This window comes from Pseudophryne corroboree, chromosome 6 (genome assembly GCF_028390025.1).
Source record: "Pseudophryne corroboree isolate aPseCor3 chromosome 6, aPseCor3.hap2, whole genome shotgun sequence".
NCBI classification, from domain to species: domain Eukaryota; kingdom Metazoa; phylum Chordata; class Amphibia; order Anura; family Myobatrachidae; genus Pseudophryne; species Pseudophryne corroboree.
In genome coordinates, this window is record NC_086449.1 from 259,700,627 (window position 1) to 259,719,725 (window position 19,099).

The 19,099-nt window shown below is 42.4% G+C and overlaps 1 long non-coding RNA gene across 1 annotated transcript in view; it reads left to right on the plus strand.

Annotated features, from left to right (window-relative positions):
* Positions 1–18,826, plus strand: part of LOC134935179 (uncharacterized) — a 116,878-nt gene extending 98,052 nt beyond the window's left edge. The window contains exons 2-3 of the long non-coding RNA XR_010179966.1: positions 10,453–10,560; positions 18,390–18,826. This is a non-coding gene — a long non-coding RNA (uncharacterized LOC134935179). The remainder of the gene's footprint in view (positions 1–10,452; positions 10,561–18,389) is intronic.
* The last annotated feature ends 273 nt before the right edge of the window (positions 18,827–19,099 follow it).

A 19,099-nucleotide genomic window follows, 5' to 3' on the forward strand; every position in this document is an offset into this window, starting at 1 on the left:
GTTTGCAACTGCAGTGCCACTCCTAGATGGGCTAGGTGTTTGTACCGCACACTTGTGTCGCTTAGCTTGGTCATACATCCGCCACGGTGCAACTTTTAGGCCTAAAAATAATATTGTGAGGTGTTCAGAATAGACTGGAAATGAGTGGAAATTAATGTAACTGAGGTTAATAATACCGTAGAAGCAATGTTACCCCCAAATTCTGTGATTTTAGCTGTTTTTATGGGGGGGGGGTTTAAATGAGCTTGAATGTTAAGGAGCCCCCTCTGTCTTTACCACTCACTTACTGGGGGAAAGTGCATGAACAGTGTGAATAGAGTTCGGGTGTATTATTAGGTGATGCACTATAAGTTCCAGCAATAGCTCTTAGTACTCTTTGAGCTGCCTATTAACAGTTTATTTATAGGCCGGCCACTATGTCACAGTATTGGAAGTAGCCTGCCTTAGCCCTTAACCTGTCTGTAAGTGTGCAGAGTGCTCAGTGTATAGCTCACCACACCAGCTCAGCTCCTTAGAGCTCCAGTGGTAACTGAAGGTTAATTTGGGCTCTACCCTGTGAAGGGGAACCACACATCCTGGTCCTGCTGCACCTGCCTCATTCCTCTGCTGGTATATTAGGAGAGGCTTGCCTTAAAGCTTGACTCCTGTTATGGCCGCCGATGCTCCACCTCCTGCAGCTATCTCCTCCTCTAACACATCACACAGCTGCTGCCACCCAGACACTGGACACATTACTTCAACTCTGCCTTAGCCTGTTAAAGACTACTTCAGTCATCCCAAATAATGGTAAAGCTGTTTCTCTCACTGTTTAGCTTATACCCCTTTTCCACTAGCTTTTAAAACACGGGTAAATGCGCGGGGGCGCACATTTACCCGTGTTTTTCCCTAGTGGAAAAGGGTCCCTCTGCAAACTCCTGGATCAAGTGATCCGGGAATCCTACCCGGGTAGCTTGCCGGGTTGAACACGTGTTCAACCCGGTAAGCTGTGTAGTGTGAACGGTAGCCATGTCGAGATGACACGGCTCCCGTTCACAGTGTATGGGAGGGCTGCGCTGGGAGATCATGTGATCTCCCAGCGCTGCCCCTGCCGCGTCACTAGCAGCGTCACCAACCCGGCAATATGCTGGGTTGGTGAGCGCTGTGATAAAAAGGGGGCTGTAGCACGGGTCGCAGCCGTGTGAGGTGACACGGCTGCGACCCGTGCTACAGATGGAAAGGGGTATTAATGAAGCAACATGTCCTGGCAGCTTTTCTCATGCTGTGTCATGTCTGACCATTATCAAACCTCTCCTCACAGGTCCTCGTGCACTCTCCTAACTGCCCCCCAGTCCTGACAAGAGAGCTTCTAGAAAATTTCACAAACCATCATTACTCCCCCAACTTGTATCGCTATACAAAAATCCCATTGCAGATATCCACAAACCCCTTAACCCATAACAGCAATTTACCTAGATATTATTTACCACATTTCTGCTTATATTTTGGCTATGTTAAACATAGTTACTGGCAACTATAGTCCCAGGTTACACACATATACATATATATATATATATATATATATATATTTATATACACACACACACACACACACAGTGGTCAAGGTGCTGAGCAGCAGGAAGAGGGAGGAATGAGGGGGGGGGAGTGGCCAGCCTTCCGGCAATAGTGTTCCTGCCGTCATCAGCGACGGCGCCACTGGATCACCCATCTGTGGTGCGCAAGGTTTACACCTCCGCTGCTGGAGCCCGCCAGGTGCCCACGTGGGGTGTGCCCGCTTCCTGCACCCGGTGCAGCTGGAGCCCAAGGCCTACCATCTTCTCCTCCATCCCCACCATGTCCTGTCCCTGCAGAGAGTGCTGCCTATATCTGGGGGCGGGGGGGGGGGTGAGTGCACAGTTCAAGGAGCAGTAGCACATTCACACACATAGTGGGCGGTATTCAAATGATATATCACCTTTCTAAAGTGACCTCCGTTATCGCGCATATTGCGCCCATAGTAATGAGGTTTAGCGACATAAAGGGTTGGGCGCCCTGGCTATCCCGGGGATATCGAGCTGAAATGATTGTACCACACCCGTCAGCAGAAACAAAACGGGTATGGAAGGGGGTGATAAGAATTAAATACTGCCCAATGTGTGTAAGGGGCTCTACCCTGGCCGTGGCGTAATATAAGGGGCTCTACCATGGTGTAATGTGTGTATGGGGCTCTACCGTGGCTGTGGCGTAATGTAAAGGGCTCTACCGTGGCGTAATATGTGTAAGTGTCTGTCCCTGGTTTGATGTGTATATTTGGCTGTACCTGGCATATTATGTGTAGGCGACCATTGGCATAATGTGAATTTTGTCTTATTCCGTGTGGCATAATGGGAATTTTGGCTAATTTCGTGTGGCATAATGTGTAAAGGGCACCAGTACTAGATAATATAAGGGGTCCTACTACTGTGGTGCATAATGTGTATAACGGGTAAATGGTGAGGTACACTACGCTTAAGGACACGCCCTCTTTTGTGTGACCACACCCTCTTTTGAGTGACCACGCCCATTTTGAATGGTTACGCCCCCTTCGGTGCACGCATTATTACACCCTTCACTTTTCCATGCCCCCACTTCAAAATGTCCACTTCGACCACTGTATTACAGGTTGAGTATCCCATATCCAAATATTCCGAAATACGGAATATTCCGAAATACGGACTTTTTTGAGTGAGAGTGAGATAGTGAAACCTTTGTTTTTTGATGGCTCAATGTACACAAACTTTGTTTAATGCACAAAGTTATTAAAAATATTGTATTAAATGACCTTCAGGCTGTGTGTATAAGGTGTATGTGAAACATAAATAAATTGTGTGAATGTACACACACTTTGTTTAATGCACAAAGTTATAAAAATATTGGCTAAAACTACCTTCAGGCTGTGTGTACAAGGTATATATGTAACATAAATGCATTCTGTGCTTAGATTTAGGTAACATCACCATGATATTTCATTATGGTATGCATTTATTCCAAAATACGGAAAAATCCGATATCCAAAATACCTCTGGTCCCAAGCATTTTGGATAAGGGATACCTAACCTGTATATATATATATATATATATATATAGTCTGGACGACAAATTTTGGCATATTGAAAAACTCCTAGTAAAGGAAATGAAGATTTGGTGGGATATCACCAGTCTGGAACAATATATAAAAGTGAATAGAGTATGACGAGGCCTTAGGGTCCTCAAACAACCAACATTTAATATTCAAAATGAAAAATTTATGAAAGAATGGGACCAGATATTGCATGATTGCTCACTAAAACTTATGAGAAGAGAAAAAAAGAGACTTAGTCATTATAGAAGAAGAAATTAGAAAAGATGAGAAGGTTTTGGAACCACTTAAAGGGAACGAAGATTACAAAGCCAATGAAGTGGTATTGGTGAAAAAATTGGAAAAGATTGAAGGAGAAGTGATTTCAATTAAGGAAAGGAAGTATCAATGAGATAAGATTGATTACATAAATAAAAGAGTGAAGAAGTGGAATGGAGCAAGGAATCCGGATAATCAGATGAACTGGGAATATCCCAAACAGAGAAATCAGAGTTGGAAGGAATATCCACAGAAACAGAAATACTACAAACAGAAGGAATACGGGAAACAACCAAGAACACCTAGGAAAGTGAATTTTGAGACAAGGAATAGATTCACGGCATTAAGAAGAATGAATTCTGAAACCGACGTGGACGATTTTTTATCACCAGCGGCCTCAGGCCAGAGGACACAAGGAGATCGACAGATCCAGGAGGTAGTAAGGAGGGATTCTCCTTTAAAAAGAAGACACGAAGAGGAAGAAGAGGGGGCATTAAGCGAATACAAAAGAAGAAGGAACCTGAGGTAATACAGACACCAGCGATGGGGGAAAAGGGCATCTTTAATCTATCCGAGTACAAGTTAACATCTGTAGAGAATACGCTCCTAACGAAAGGCCTTTCCTTCGCACCTACGTCACAGATGGATGATTTTGAGGTTTTTACGGATTTAAATAAGTTTACGAGAAAACTCACTCTTAAAAGACATTTTCAGAAAAAAACTCTCGGAAGGAATGAAAACTGACAAAGTACCTCTAAATCAGGTTTGAAACCCCCGTCTAAATTCTACCCCCTTGAATCCAAGAGTGGACAAATAGATTTATTCTATGAATTGGTGAAAAAAGATTTGGAACAACTTAAACCTGGATCTGGGAAAAACCTCACTAATTTTGAGAAGAAAGCACTTTAAAATTTAAAGGACAATAAGGAAATAGTAATACGCCAAGCAGACAAAGGAGGAGGACTGGTAGTAATAAACCGTAAAGATTATGAAACCGAAGCATACCGACTACTAGGGGACACCACCTCTTACCAAAAATTACCGAAAGATCCCACACAGGATTTTGTGGATAAATTACGACCTATCCTGGTAAAGGCACTATATGAAGAGATTTTGATGAAAGAAGAATACCAATTTTTAATGAACAATTATCCCATAATACCGATTTTTTTACTTCTTGCCAAAGATACACAAACGTTTGGAAAATCCTCCAGGAAGACCTATCGTTGCAGGAATTAATTCACTTACGGCAAACATCTCAGAATATGTGGAAGTCTTTCTAAAGAAATATGTTCCAGACCTGAAATCATACGTAAAGGACACAACCTCACTATTACAGACCCTGAGAGAATACGAATGGAAACCAGGTTACCTGTGGGTAACAATTGACGTACAGTCATTGTATACATCTATAAATCATGAAAAAGGGATTAAGTCATGTTTGGAATTTTTAAATGATGATGCTGACCTTGATGCCAAACACAAAGAGTTGATCTGCACTCTAATTAATTTTATATTGAAACATAATTATTTTAAATTTTTAGAGGATTTTTACCTTCAGACTTGCGGAACTACAATGGGCACGGTCTTCGCACCCAGCTTCGCTAATCTGCACATGGGAAGCTGGGAGAAGAAATTTGTTTATACCAATAATCCCTTTTTGGAAAATATCATTTTATACAAGAGGTATATTGATGATATACTTTTAATCTGGAATGGTACCCTGGAGACCTTTTATGATTTTATGACACATATTGAGAGCAATGATTACAATTTGTCTTTTACCTTTAAAACGGACACTACACAGATCGAATACCTGGATCTGGTATTAATGGCGGAAGATAAAAATATCGTGACAAAGAACTATGTGAAAACAGTCGACAGTAACTCCTATGTACATTTTAAAAGTAACCATGCTATGAAATGGAAGACAAACATACCGTACTCTCAATTCTGTCAAATAAAAAAGAAACTGTAGTAAGTTGGAGGATTGTGAGGAATAAGTTACATTGTATGGTGAAAGATTCTTGGAAAGAGGTTACCCAAAAGATCTGGTTGAAGAAGCCATAAACAGAACACAGACCTCAGGCCGTAATTTATTATTGACATATAAGAATAGGATTCCAAAAGAAAAAGGTTTTAACTTCATTACACGGTTCAACTGCCAAGAGAAACAAATTTGTGCTATTTTAAACAAACACTGGGAGATATTGAAGATGGACACAGTTTTAAATACTATTTTACCAGAAAGGCCCAATGTGGTTTTTAGCAAAGCAAAAAGCCTGAAAGACCATTTGGCACCAAGTATGATACCATCAGTCATATCTGAAGTAAAGACTCAATGGGATATGAAAGGTCTCTTCAAATGTCAACACTGTAATCTCTGTCAATTTGTCCACCCTCGATCAAAAACGTTTACTAATTCAGAGGAAACGAAATCATATACAACAAAAGACCGAACAACGTGCAACACCCCCTGGGTCATTTATATGTTAGAGTGCCCTTGTAAACTGAAATATATAGGGAAAACCAAACGTCCATTAAAAATCCGGATCCAAGAGCATATCAGAAGTATAAGAAATAAACTAGAACACCATATTATCCCTAGACATTTTAAAACCCATCATGGCTCCGAGGCAAAAGACCTAACAGTGAGGACTCTGGAAAATGTTAAACTGGGGCCAAGAGGTGGAGATAGAGAGAAAAAAATACCCCAAAGGGAAATGTTTTGGATCTTAAAACATTGGCCCCAAGAGGATTTAATGATAATTATGAGATTGCACCTTTCCTCTAGAAATTCATGATTTTATATATTATAATATGGTATTATATATGTATATATGCTGATATGATTTGTTTATATATATTTATTATACATGTACTTTTTTTACATATATGGATTTTTTTATATATATGAATTTTTTTATATATTGATGTGTATAAAGTATTTTATGATTTCATGATTTTTATTATCAATTGAATTTAGCATCATCATCTATTGATAGTTCTCTCCCATAATCCTTCTCATTCTCATCCTTATCCTTATTTTTAATATATTCTTAATATATTTTTAATATATTCTTATTATCAATATTCCTTCCTATTTACAAAAGAATTTGACATTAATCACTATTACTACTTCTATGAAATTAACTGGTTTAACAAATATCGGATGATCTCCTTAAAAATGGCGCCGTGGTGCATGGACAAAAGATCATAGCATCCCTCACAGCGGGCGCACACAAGAGCGGTGAGGACGGGCGGCACTGTGTCCGGCCTAGTCCTGCGCATGCTCTGTAGATGCGCCTGACGCTGGAGCAACTGAGGGCGGAAGCGTTGCCCGGCCAGCTCGTGACTTCCGGCGGTCACGGGCAGCGGGAGCGGGGACGCCTCTCAATAGATGTAATTTTCTAAAAGTCAGCACCTTGATGCACTGTTGTGGGGGCATTTTAATATATAAATATTATCATCACAGCATTATAATGACTGGAAAAGGAAAGGAAAAAAAGAAGAAAAAAAAGTTTTTTTTTTGGTTTTTTTTTAATCGGGACCGGAAGTGATGTCACTTTCGGCAATTTCGTGAGCATTTTGAAGCAATCTTCCCCATTAAGAGGGGTATAAATAGAGGTCCTAGGGGGCCTTTCTGTACACACTCCTGAGGAAGTCCTGCAGTAAGCAACGGACGAAACGCGTTGAGTGACAGACCGATGGACTGACATGTTTGATATCAGATAAGCTGTTTTTATTCTTTTATATGGTACGGGCAACTACTTACTTTATGTGTTATACCAAATAAATATGTGTGTTTTTTAAACTTTACTACACTATGGTCGTTTTGCTTCTCATTTTTTTGCATCTGGGCGATTATGAGAATTGAGCCTCGGGACATCTGAGTGACCACTGTACCCAGAAAATTAATTATCAGAATCGGGGAAAAGTATTGGATCTATACACGCTGCTTTAAGGTGGTTTAAGACCACTGATTACGGTACACCTCCCACTTATAGGGTGTTATTGGTGGAGGTTGATCATACTATCAGTATTGCACTAGGAGGGGCCTTTTTTCACTTTGTTTTTGTAGATTTTAAGAAGACCTGACTGAACAGCGGGTCATTTGGAAAAATAGGCAGCCACCCTGGGAATTAAAGGGAAAGTGCTCTGAATTAAACCTATACGCTATTAACCCAGCCAACTGTCTGGAGGAAGGTTTTCTACGCGCCGAATATCACCCTTTGGAGAATATATATATATATATATATATTGTGGCAGGAGAGATACTTTGCCACCTGTAAGCTACTCACATGGTCCTAGGGGTAGGTGGGAAGTGTGGATGGACCGGGTTCCCATCCATTGGGCCCAGACCAGGTCTTATAGGCTTCTTAGCCCAAGAAGCTGCTTCATCAGCCATCAGCCAGCACATGGGTGCTGGGTTTAAATCAGAGTCTCTCCCATGAGTCAGGGCTCCTGGCGGCAGTTAGTGCCCAGGTGATAGGCCTGCTAAGGACAGTGGGTTCCGGAAGACTGTGGTACGAGTGTCAGGATGCCGGGACCTGAAGGGTTCCTTATTAAGTAAAAGGGAGGTTAGGCCCTGTGCCGAGCGGTAGCAGAGCGAGGCACCTTGCCCGAAGCATGGCGAGCGAAGCGAGGGGTTCCCCGTCACTTTTGACCTGTCGACCTAATGACCATGTCGACCTAGTGACCCTGTCGACCTAATGCATGTCGACCAATAGTAGTCGACCTAATTGTGTTGACCCAACGACCCATACCCCCGTCCCTCCCCCCTAAATTCACCCAGTACACACAGCACCACACACCCAGTATACACTCCCCCATACAGCTTGCCTCCCCATAATGCACCCAGTAAACACAGCACCATATATATTGTATTATACACAAACCCCCCCCTTCATATTATACCCAGTACACACAGCACCATATTACATAATGCTAGCCTCCCTCTCCCATAATACTTCCAGTACACAGCACAATATATATTGTATTATACACAACCCCCCTTCCCCTCACATTATACCCAGTAAACACAGCACCATATATATTGTATTATACACAACCCCACTCCCCTCATTTTACACACATCACCACATTAAAGTACTTAATACACAGCCCCCCTCCCCCATATTAACCCAGATACACACACTTCCCACTTAATGTAGCTTTGTTGCTCCGGGACAATGTGGTGTAGGAAGACAGGTCATGGCAGCCACATCCAGTGACATCTAGGAGCAGGAAGAGGAAGTCTGCTTGGGCCGGGCTGTTACATGCTGTGCACTCAGAGTGTGGTGGGCGGGGCCAGCCATAGTGAAGCAAAGCCCTGCCTGCCAGCTCATTGTGCTTCACTGTATGGGCTGCACCGCTGTCAGTAGACCAGCTTTTCCACTGGTTATTCCCTTTAGACTGCCTCCGCTCAGACTACCTGGCTCTACCGCACAGCAGGACGGCTACCGCATCTTCTGTGCAGGCCCCGCCCCCGGAATTTTCATGGAGGTAACACTATAATCCAGGAGGGCTGTCGAGGTTTGTGGGGCAGCGGGAGGCTCATTTACAAATCGTGAGTTTCCCGCTGAATTCGGGAGGGTAGGCAAGACTGGGCAAGTGTTAAGGTGCATACACACTTGTTGAGAAAATGAGCAACGTTGCTCATTTCCACCCTTCATGAGCGGCGTCGCTCATTTTCTTGGCAAGTGTGTATGTTGTCGCCGACCAGCGATGCGCGGTCCCGCGGGTCATTAACGACCCTCGCTGTCGGCCATGCAGGCAGCTCAATCTGGATGTTTTAGATGTAAAAAAAAGAAATGCCTCACCTGTCCATTCGTAATAAATGAAGGCTGTAAATTCTTATCCAATAACCTTCAACAGACCTTTGATATTAAACAATATATTGACTGTTGTTCTGAATACATAATCTACCTAATAAGTTGCTCATGTAGACAACAATAAGTTGGCAGGACAACACGATTCCTCCGCACAAGGTTTCTTGAACAGTGGAGGAATATTTAAAAAAATTCTCATTCAGTCTTGCAAGGTACGTCAGACAAAAACATCAGGGGAATCTTAATATTCTAAGTCTTCAGGGCATTGAATGTTTACAACCCATGACGAGAGGTGGGGACAGGTTCAGTGTCTTTTGTAAAAGAGAGGCATGTTGGATTTTTGCACTCAATACCTTGACGCCTAATGACCTTAATGAGAGTACAGAAATAAACATCTGAATTAATTGGGTAGTTTAGGATCCAGTATGCCTCTTAAATTTGTTTAAATTATGACTCACCCTCTGGAATTGACACTGACTAATTGTGTCGGATGTAGTTGGATAGGTTCCATGGTTATCAATTATCTGTTAGTATTCTTATCTGTCTATATATATTCACTAATTAAAGTACTATATTTGATCCCCAAAAGTAAGCAAATTAAAAATTTTATGGGTCTTCTGTTTGGGTCGAAATTCGAACCTGGCCCCCGATCTGTGCATTCTGTGGTGTGTCTGTATGTTGAGCAATAGAATATCATTCAGCGAAACTAAGCATCATCACCTACTGTATGACTGTTTCTCTTTGTTATTACTATTGAAAACCCAGCTGATAATGTTTCCGGACTAACCATACAAACTTTATTAAATTGATGTTGGTAATTAGAGAGCTGCCTTCTATGGTTACTATTCACATACAATACTAATATATAGGCCAGTTAGAACATTAATTTAATTAACTAAAGCACATATTAAATACCAAAGGGTGTGGCTGATCCAGATGACAGTGAAAATAAGGATGTTTTTTTACAAGGGACAAGAGTGAGATCTTTGGTACTAAGAAGAAATTATATTTCCTATCCATTTGAGCTAAAAAATACAGTATCTCCTATATTTGGTTATATTAAAACCATCCGCACGGATAGAATGAACAATTAAATTTAAACATATTCTTATAATTTAAACATATTCTTATAATAATTATTCAATTTATATGCTCTGTTTGCTGCTGCACTTAAAATTTAAATCTGATCGCTTCTTTTTGATCGTTACTTTGTATTTTTATTGAGACTGTAGTGCTCAGTGTGAGTATTTGTTTACTTATATCACTTAGCAACCGAACTCAGGCATGCTGACATCATATGGACGCAACTAGATGCAGCACGGATGCGGCACCGGGAGTCTGGAGGTGGACGTTTGCACTGGGTGTTTGGGATATAAGGTAAGCTCATTTTGTTGTCTTTGTTTAACTCCTGATGAAAATTTCTATTATGAATTTGAGACATTGAGATCACTTCGAGGCCCGGCTGTTTCGTTATATATGCTGTGAGTGCCGCATTCTTGCAACGTTCTATGAATTTTGCTATGAGGGCACCCGGCTAAGTTGTCTCTTGGGAACAGGAGAGTGGCAAATTTTGGACTTTATATATATATATATATATATATATATATATATATATATATACACTGCTCAAAAAAATAAAGGGAACAGTAAAATAACACATCCTAGATCTGAATGAATGAAATATTCTTATTAAATACTTTGTTCTTTACATAGTTGAATGTGCTGACAACAAAATCACACAAAAATTATCAATGGAAATCAAATTTATTAACCCATGGAGGTCTGGATTTGGAGTCACACTCAAACTTAAAGTGGAAAAACACACTACAGGCTGATCCAACTTTGATGTAGTGTCCTTAAAACAAGTCAAAATGAGGCTCAGTAGTGTGTGTGGCCTCCACGTGCCTGTATGACCTCCCTACAACGCCTGGGCATGCTCCTGATGAGGTGGCGGATGGTCTCCTGAGGGATCTCCTCCCAGACCTGGATTAAAGCATCCGCCAACTCCTGGACAGTCTGTGGTGCAACGTGGCGTTGGTAGATGGAGCGAGACATGATGTCCCAGATGTGCTCAATAGGATTCAGGTCTGGGGAACGGGCGGGCCAGTCCATAGCATCAATGTCTTCATCTTGCAGGAACTGCTGACACACTCCAGCCACATGAGGTCTAGCATTGTCCTGCATTAGGAGGAACCCAGGGCCAACCGCACCAGCATATGGTCTCACAAGGGGTCTGAGGATCTCATTTCGGTACCTAATGACAGTCAGGCTACCTCTGGCGAGCACATGGAGGGCTGTGCGGCCCCCCAAAGAAATGCCACCCCACACCATTACTGACCCACTGCCAAACCGGTCATGCTGGAGGACGTTGCAGGCAGCAGAACGTTCTCCTTGGCGTCTCCAGACTCTGTCACGTCTGTCACATGTGCTCAGTGAGAACCTGCTTTTATCTGTGAAGAGCACAGGGCACCAGTGGCGAATTTGCCAATCTTGGTGTTCTCTGGCAATTGCCTAAAGTCCTGCACGGTGTTGGGCTGTAAGCACAACCCCCACCTGTGGACGTCGGGCCCTCATACCACCCTCATGGAGTCTGTTTCTGATTGTTTGAGTAGACACATGCACATTTGTGGCTTGCTGGAGGTCATTTTGCAGGGCTCTGGCAGTGCTCCTCCTGTTCCTCCTTGCACAAAGGCGGAGGTAGCGGTCCTGCTGCTGAGTTGTTGCCCTCCTACGGCCTCCTACACGTCTCCTGATGTACTGGCCTGTCTCCTGGTAGCACCTCCATGCTCTGGACACTACGCTGACAGACACAGCAAACCTTTTTGCCACAGCTCGCATTGATGTGCCATCTTGGATGAGCTGCACTACCTGAGCCACTTGTGTGGGTTGTAGACTCTGTCTCATGCTACCACTAGAGTGAAAGCACCGCCAGCTTTCAAAAGTGACCAAAACATCAGCCAGAAAGCATAGGAGCTGAGAAGTGGTCTGTGGTCACCACCTGCAGAACAACTCCTTTATTGGGGGTGTCTTGCTAATTGCCTATACTTTCCACCTGTTGCCTATTCCATTTGCACAACAGCATGTGAAATTGATTGTCAATCAGTGTTGCTTCCTAAGTGGACAGTTTGATTTCACAGAAGTGTGATTGAAGTGTGATTGACTTTGAGCAGTGTATATATACACAATTAAAAATTGTATGTTTCCCACACTGTGACCTCCAGCACCTTAAGATAAGATATAGCTCCACTTTTTAATTATATATATGAAAGAAAAAGTTCTTAAAAATACCAAGATATTTTATAAACACCCGAATATAGTGTAACTTATGGTCTGTTCATCTTTCTAGTTTTTTATATATTTTTATGTATGTTGTATTATGCCTTTAATAAAATACATTTGTTAAAATTTTAAACTGAATATACCTCTTAATATAACTTATTGCTATATTAAACACCAGTGGTCGCTAGGTATCCCCATCCTATTTTTCCATAACATTTACTCGGCAGCTTACCACTGCTATTCAATTGGGGGTCAGCTGACGCTCTATACTACAGGAAGTGTCTGACATTTGTATTTATCTAATTCACTTATACTAAGGGGTGCATTACATGTGGCGCTGAACTTCGCTATGCTCCATACATATATATATATATATATATATAAAACAGGAGAGTGCGCTCTGCTACAAAAATCCACCAGCGACCGACTCCAGACTTGTGCAATAACAACAAATACCTTTTATTTAGGTTGTTCAAATACAAAGATACACATAAACAAAGATCACTATCTTTAGTATAAACAACCAGGGAGGTCAGGCCCTGCCTCACTCCCTCTTAATAAGGAACCCTTCAGGTCCCGGCATCCTGACACTAGTGGCCCAGCCCTCCGGATCCTACTGTCCCTAGCAGACCTATCACATGGACACTAATTGCCGTCGGGAGCCCTGACTAATGGGAGAGACTCTGCTTTATACCCAGCAGCCAGGTGCTGGCTGATGAAGCAGCTTCTTGGGCTAAGAAGCCTGTAAGACCTGGTCTGGGCCAAATGGATGGGAACCCGGTCCATCCACACTTCCCACCTACCCCCAGGACCCTGTGAGTAGCTTCCAGGTGGCAAAATACCTCTCCTGCCACATACCCTTTCCCTCAGCTTTTCATGGCTCAGAAAGCGGCATGTAACATTGGCAAGGTTTCACCCTCGCCAATTATTTTGTGCTGACAAATCTCTGGAACATAACTTGGGCCCATACACCTAGGTCCCAAGTTCCTCTCCCAAGTAGACATCAGAGGCCCTTTTAACTGGCCTTGGAATCTATTTCCGTCAAAGGTTGGTGGCACCGACACCACTGTGCCACCTTCCCTTTCCCTCCACTTTGGCATAGTGGCCAAAGTGGTCGTTTTAATGGACAACTTCCCGTTGCCCACTAAACTTCCCCTCCTCTTCACCTTTCCACCTTTAGGGATGTTTCCCTTATCTGGCTCGGATTTACTGACTACTGAGGAAGTCACTTCATTCTTGTCTGGGTGTTTGTGACACCTGACCTTAACCAACTCTGGACTGGGGAAGGTTTTTAAGTTCACTCTGGGCTTAGTAGTCACCCCGGCCCTCACTGGTCTTGGCCTATATGGACAATTCCACTTTTTATGGCCAAGCTCTTGGCACCGGTAACACTTAGTCCCTGCCCTGACTTTAATTGTTGTGAGGTCATGGTCCAACTTTGCCCCCACCCTTTCCCTCAGAGTGAGGCATTGGTCCTGAGTCTTTGAAAGTCCTTTCATTTGTTGAACTTTTAGTGCTTCCTTCAGTCTTTCCAGCTTTGGTAACATTTTCTTCATTAACGTGACTGCTTCGTCCTCCGATCTACCATCTTTGACCCTAGTCACTGTCTCCTGCTGTTCTATGACCCGCACATAACCCATTTTGAGTCTCTTGTCTAGGTCTCTTATGCGACTCCGTAGTTTAGGAATCTCCTTCACTGTATCTTTTAGCTGGCTGTTACTTAGGGCCAGCTTTTGGAACTCTCCCCTCAAATTTTCCAGCTCTCGTGTCTCATATAGAGTACTTTCCCTGGGTAGAGCAACCTCAGAAATGGGACTCTGCACCAATTCCTCTGAGCCAGGCTCTTGCTCCTTACTTAGTGTGTCTTTTATGAACTGTCCCAGTTCAGCAATTGGATCTTGAGCCTCTCATGGTGAATCATGCCGGGGTGCAACAACCTCAAGACCGAAATCTTGCATCTTATCCTCCACATACAAGAGTGGAAATGCTTCAGAAGCAGTTTCCCGGATGACTTCGGAAGTAGACTCCTGTATTGCAACTAGCTTTGCCATGACTAGCTCACATAGGTGAGACACCTCCAAAGGAAAGGTCTTTTTCTGTGATTCATCAGAGAAAGTCTCCCATGTGTACTGGATATCCAGAACCGGGGGCTTCTGAACCTGTGACATCCCATCAGGGATTGACTTCTGAACATACATCACATCAACAGGAGAAGGATCCTGGGTTTCCAAGACCTCAACAGAGGCAATCTCCGGCTCAGATAAGACTTCCAGTTCTACGATGGGCTCTTGCAGGTCCTCCATGCTCTGGAACGGCAATACCAACTGAGTGGACATTAGTGCCTGTAAATGCTCTACCTCTGAGGAAGAGCCCTCCTTTCCACTTTCCAGGCAGATGGCCTTACTAGTGGCATAGCACAGAGCCTTCCGAGCCTTAGGCACTGGCAGCTCTGGCTCAACTTTCCTGTTGCTTCTGGCTGGAACAGGGAATCCAGTATAGCCAGGATCCACTACAGTATGGTACTATTCTTCTGCAGCCTGCACCACCGTTGGCGTCATTTCCCCCGAAGATGGCATTTCCATTTCGGCTGATAATATCTCTGACCCAACATTTGGCACAACGTCTTCAGCATGTGGTGTAGCTACACCTGTCTCTGAACTGAAGCTAGGCATTGCCAACAGTTTTAGCTTAGAAACCTCCTCCTGAAGCTCCGCTAAGTCTTGCGACCGAGCCTTATTGGCCAGCACCAGACTCCCATATCGTGTCTGGTCACAGGAGATTACCTCTAATAGTCCTTGGCTATGCACTACAAAGTTTTCAGATCTGGGTTTAGCCTTTGCCAAGGTTTTCTGCAACTCTGACACCTGGACTGAGAGCTTGACAATCTCTTCTCTACTCCTTCCCAATTTGGTCAGAGAGTCAGACAAGAGATTCCTTCTCCAGCTTTTGCGTTAAGGTGTTCACCTGCTCTTGAAGAAAATCAAATTTTTCCTTAAGCTCCTCTAGCTCCTGGTCCTTTAATTGGACATTCCTTTCAAGGTCACTTATCATGCAAAACCGAAAAAAAAGGTTCCATGCTAAAATCTTCCCCAAGATCTGGATTACTCCCCAGTAAGCTCTCCGCTTCACTCTCCAACTGTGGGACTTTAATAGGGTCACATAAGTTCCTGACCTGAGATGTTAGAGCTGTCACCCCTTTTGGGGGTTTTTAGCATGACTTCTCTTTTTCTTACCCATTTGAAGAGACACTTCAGAATATGCTATATATCTGAAAATCTTTATTCACCCTGTTCCCTTCGTAAACTGTAAGTGAAAGGGAAAATAAAAATTCCTTTTTTTTTTTTTTTTTTAGCACAGATTAAGCTTTTAGCAAAGCACTGAAAGGCGGCACTCGGAGACTGTGTAATCAAAGTGTATTGAACGAAAGTGGCATCAACGTTTAGGGGACCAATTCCCCTTCTTCAGCATAAAGTGACAGTGCATAAAACAGTGCTTAAATACCATTTCCCTTTACTCACCCCCCTTCACGTGCATACAATCTACTCAGCGTTTCCAGCTGGCCGCTCGTTGGAGCCTCCGCCCGGCGCTTCCGCTCGCGTCAGCGTAACCAGGAAGTGATGTCGCGGGAACCCTCCGATGCGACCATGGAAACACTGTAAACAAAAAATACAGATTGTCAGTACATACTGTGTTTCACAAAACATATCTCAGTGTACGCTGACCGCTTGGCCAGTAAAGTGCTTGAGTGCACATAATTATTACAATGTTAAAATCTACATCATTCAATGTGTAATCTCAATAAAATTGTGCATGTACATTAAAAACGTGACTATTTTTTTAAAAAAACATGTGAATAAACATTTGCAACATTAGCCACTCAGTGACCCTCTGAGAACTATTGTGTGGGCTGCCTAAGACACTCTGTGCCCCTCAGACAGGATTAGACTAGAAATACCTCTTACAACACAAGCTATCACTGCTGGGGTACAATTATAAAAAATTATAAAAAATTATAAAAAATTAATAAGGCCTAGATTATAATTTTTTTATTAATTTTTTATAATTTTTTTAATTAATTTTTTATAATTTTTTATAATTGTTCATAATTGTACACTGCATCTTACAGAACATTGGATTCCCAAGTGAGGGATTAAGCAACGTTTTATTATAGTGGTTTTGATTTTTGTTTAATCTGGTTTGTGTAGCCCAGTAGCACACCACGACAGGTACCCCAGCAGTGATAGCTTGTGTTGTAAGAGGTATTTCTAGTCTAATCCTGTCTGAGGGGCACAGAGTGTCTTAGGCAGCCCACACAATAGTTCTCAGAGGGTCACTGAGTGGCTAATGTTGCAATTTGTTTATTCACATGTTTTTTTTTTTTTAAATAGTCCTGTTTTTAATGTACATGCACAATTTTATTGAGATTACACATTGAATGATGTAGATTTTAACATTGTAATAATTATGTGCACTCAAGCACTTTACTGGCCAAGCGGTCAGCGTACACTGAGATATGTTTTGTGAAACACAGTATGTACTGACAATCTGTATTTTTTGTTTACAGTGTTTCCATGGTCGCATCGGAGGGTTCCCGCGACGTCACTTCCTGGTTACGCTGACGCGAGCGGAAGCGCCGGGTGGAGGCTCCAACGAGCGGCCAGCTGGAAACGCTGAGTAGATTGTATGCACGTGAAGGGGGGTGAGTAAAGGGAAATGGTATTTAAGCACTGTTTTATGCACTGTCACTTTATGCTGAAAAAGGGGAATTGGTCCCCTAAACGTTGATGCCACTTTTGTTCAATACACTTTGATTACACAGTCTCCGAGTGCCGCCTCTTTTTTCCATCGCTGTTTATACTGGAGGGAGACCCCCGGAGGGGGAGGGCACAGGAGCGAGACACATCCTACGATGGATTACGTGAGTGCCGGGGCCATTGCACAGATATATATATATATATATATATATATTATAGGTGGTCATTCCGAGTTGTTCGCTAGCTGTTTTCGGTCGCTGTGCAGCGATCAGGCTGTACTTTAACCACAGCCGATGCAGTTTCACACAAGGTCTAGAGACGCTTTTCAATCACACTGCTGGCTGCAGAATGATTGACAGGAAGTGGGTGTTTCTGGGAGGTAACTGACCGTTTTCGGGAAGTGTGTGGAAAAACACAGGCGTGTCAGATACAAACGCAGGCGTGCCTGGGGAAACGCAGGCATGGCTGGCCGAACGCATGGCGTGTTCGTGATGTCAAAACAGGAACTAAACAGTCTGAAGTCATCGCAAGCTAGGAGTAGGTCTCGAGCTGCTCAGAAACTGCACAATCTTTTTTTGTAGCAGCGCTGCGATCCTTTCGTTCGCACTTCTGCTAAGCTAAGATACACTCCCAGAGGGCGGCGGCTTAGCGTTTGCACGGCTGCTAAAAGCAGCTAGCGAGCGAACAACTCGGAATGAGGGCCATAGTACGGATATCTTCAGGGGCGCCTATTGTACATGCAAATTTTGTTGGTAGCCGATTGGATTCAATACAAATGGTATCTTCATACGACCACTGACCTTGCAAACAATTTAATACATGATTTTAAAACATTAAAACATTAAAAATAGTTTTTCAATCCATACAATACATTAGCAGAATTCTTTCTTTAGTTGACAGTCTATTTTGTAGACCCAAATTTTTTCGTTAACATCGGATCTAGCAATCCGCATTTCGTCAATGCTGGCTTCATCAGGGGTGTACTCAAAAAGGAAGAACATCAAGACTTATTACAACCGTCACAAATTATTACTTTATATAATCCATACTTATTAACACATATCATTTAGCCTAGGTCTTCAGGTTCATACGATGAATAGCTAATGCAAGTATCTTTCAACATTTAGTTTTTCTCTATACTGTAGTTGCAACATTTATTTGTTAAAATTATAGGACTCAAGAACACTAAACCAAACCATATAGAGTGGAATCAAGGAAGAAAGCGATAGACAAGAAGATACAGAAGAAGAAAACATACAAACATTTGACCTTTCTCTAATTGAAAACATCAATTATCTCCAGTGCTTACAATCACTCCACGATATGAAGCTATATTGCGTTGTGATCTAATACACCAGATATAACCTGGTTGTATATACCTACCTCAACTGGTACAATTTGAGGTGTAGACGGTTTATCAAGTTATTCCCACCTCATTGTCTGAGCATTCAATTTCTGTACCCCTGAAGAAGTCCCGTTAAGGGACGAAACACGGTGGGTTAATTTATCTTTCTGCATTTGTGTCACTCAGTGAATCTATACCAACAAAGAAACTGAATGTAAAACCGGATAAATCCGAAGACACAGCTTTGTGAAACCTTATCGATGCTCTTGATGTTTTATTGTATTTTTATGAATAAATTTTACTTGAATGTATTTGAGACTTTTATTGTATACTACTTCAATTAAGTACATGAATACCATTAATCTAGCGCCCTCAGATCTGTGCATTTGATATATATATATATATATATATATATATATATAAAATCTCCCTCCAAACTTCTCCCTAATCAAAACCCCAAACCAATAAACCAACCTTAATATCCTTTCCCTTATACCCTAACCCCATCCCCCAAACTAACCCTAGTATCCTAACCCAA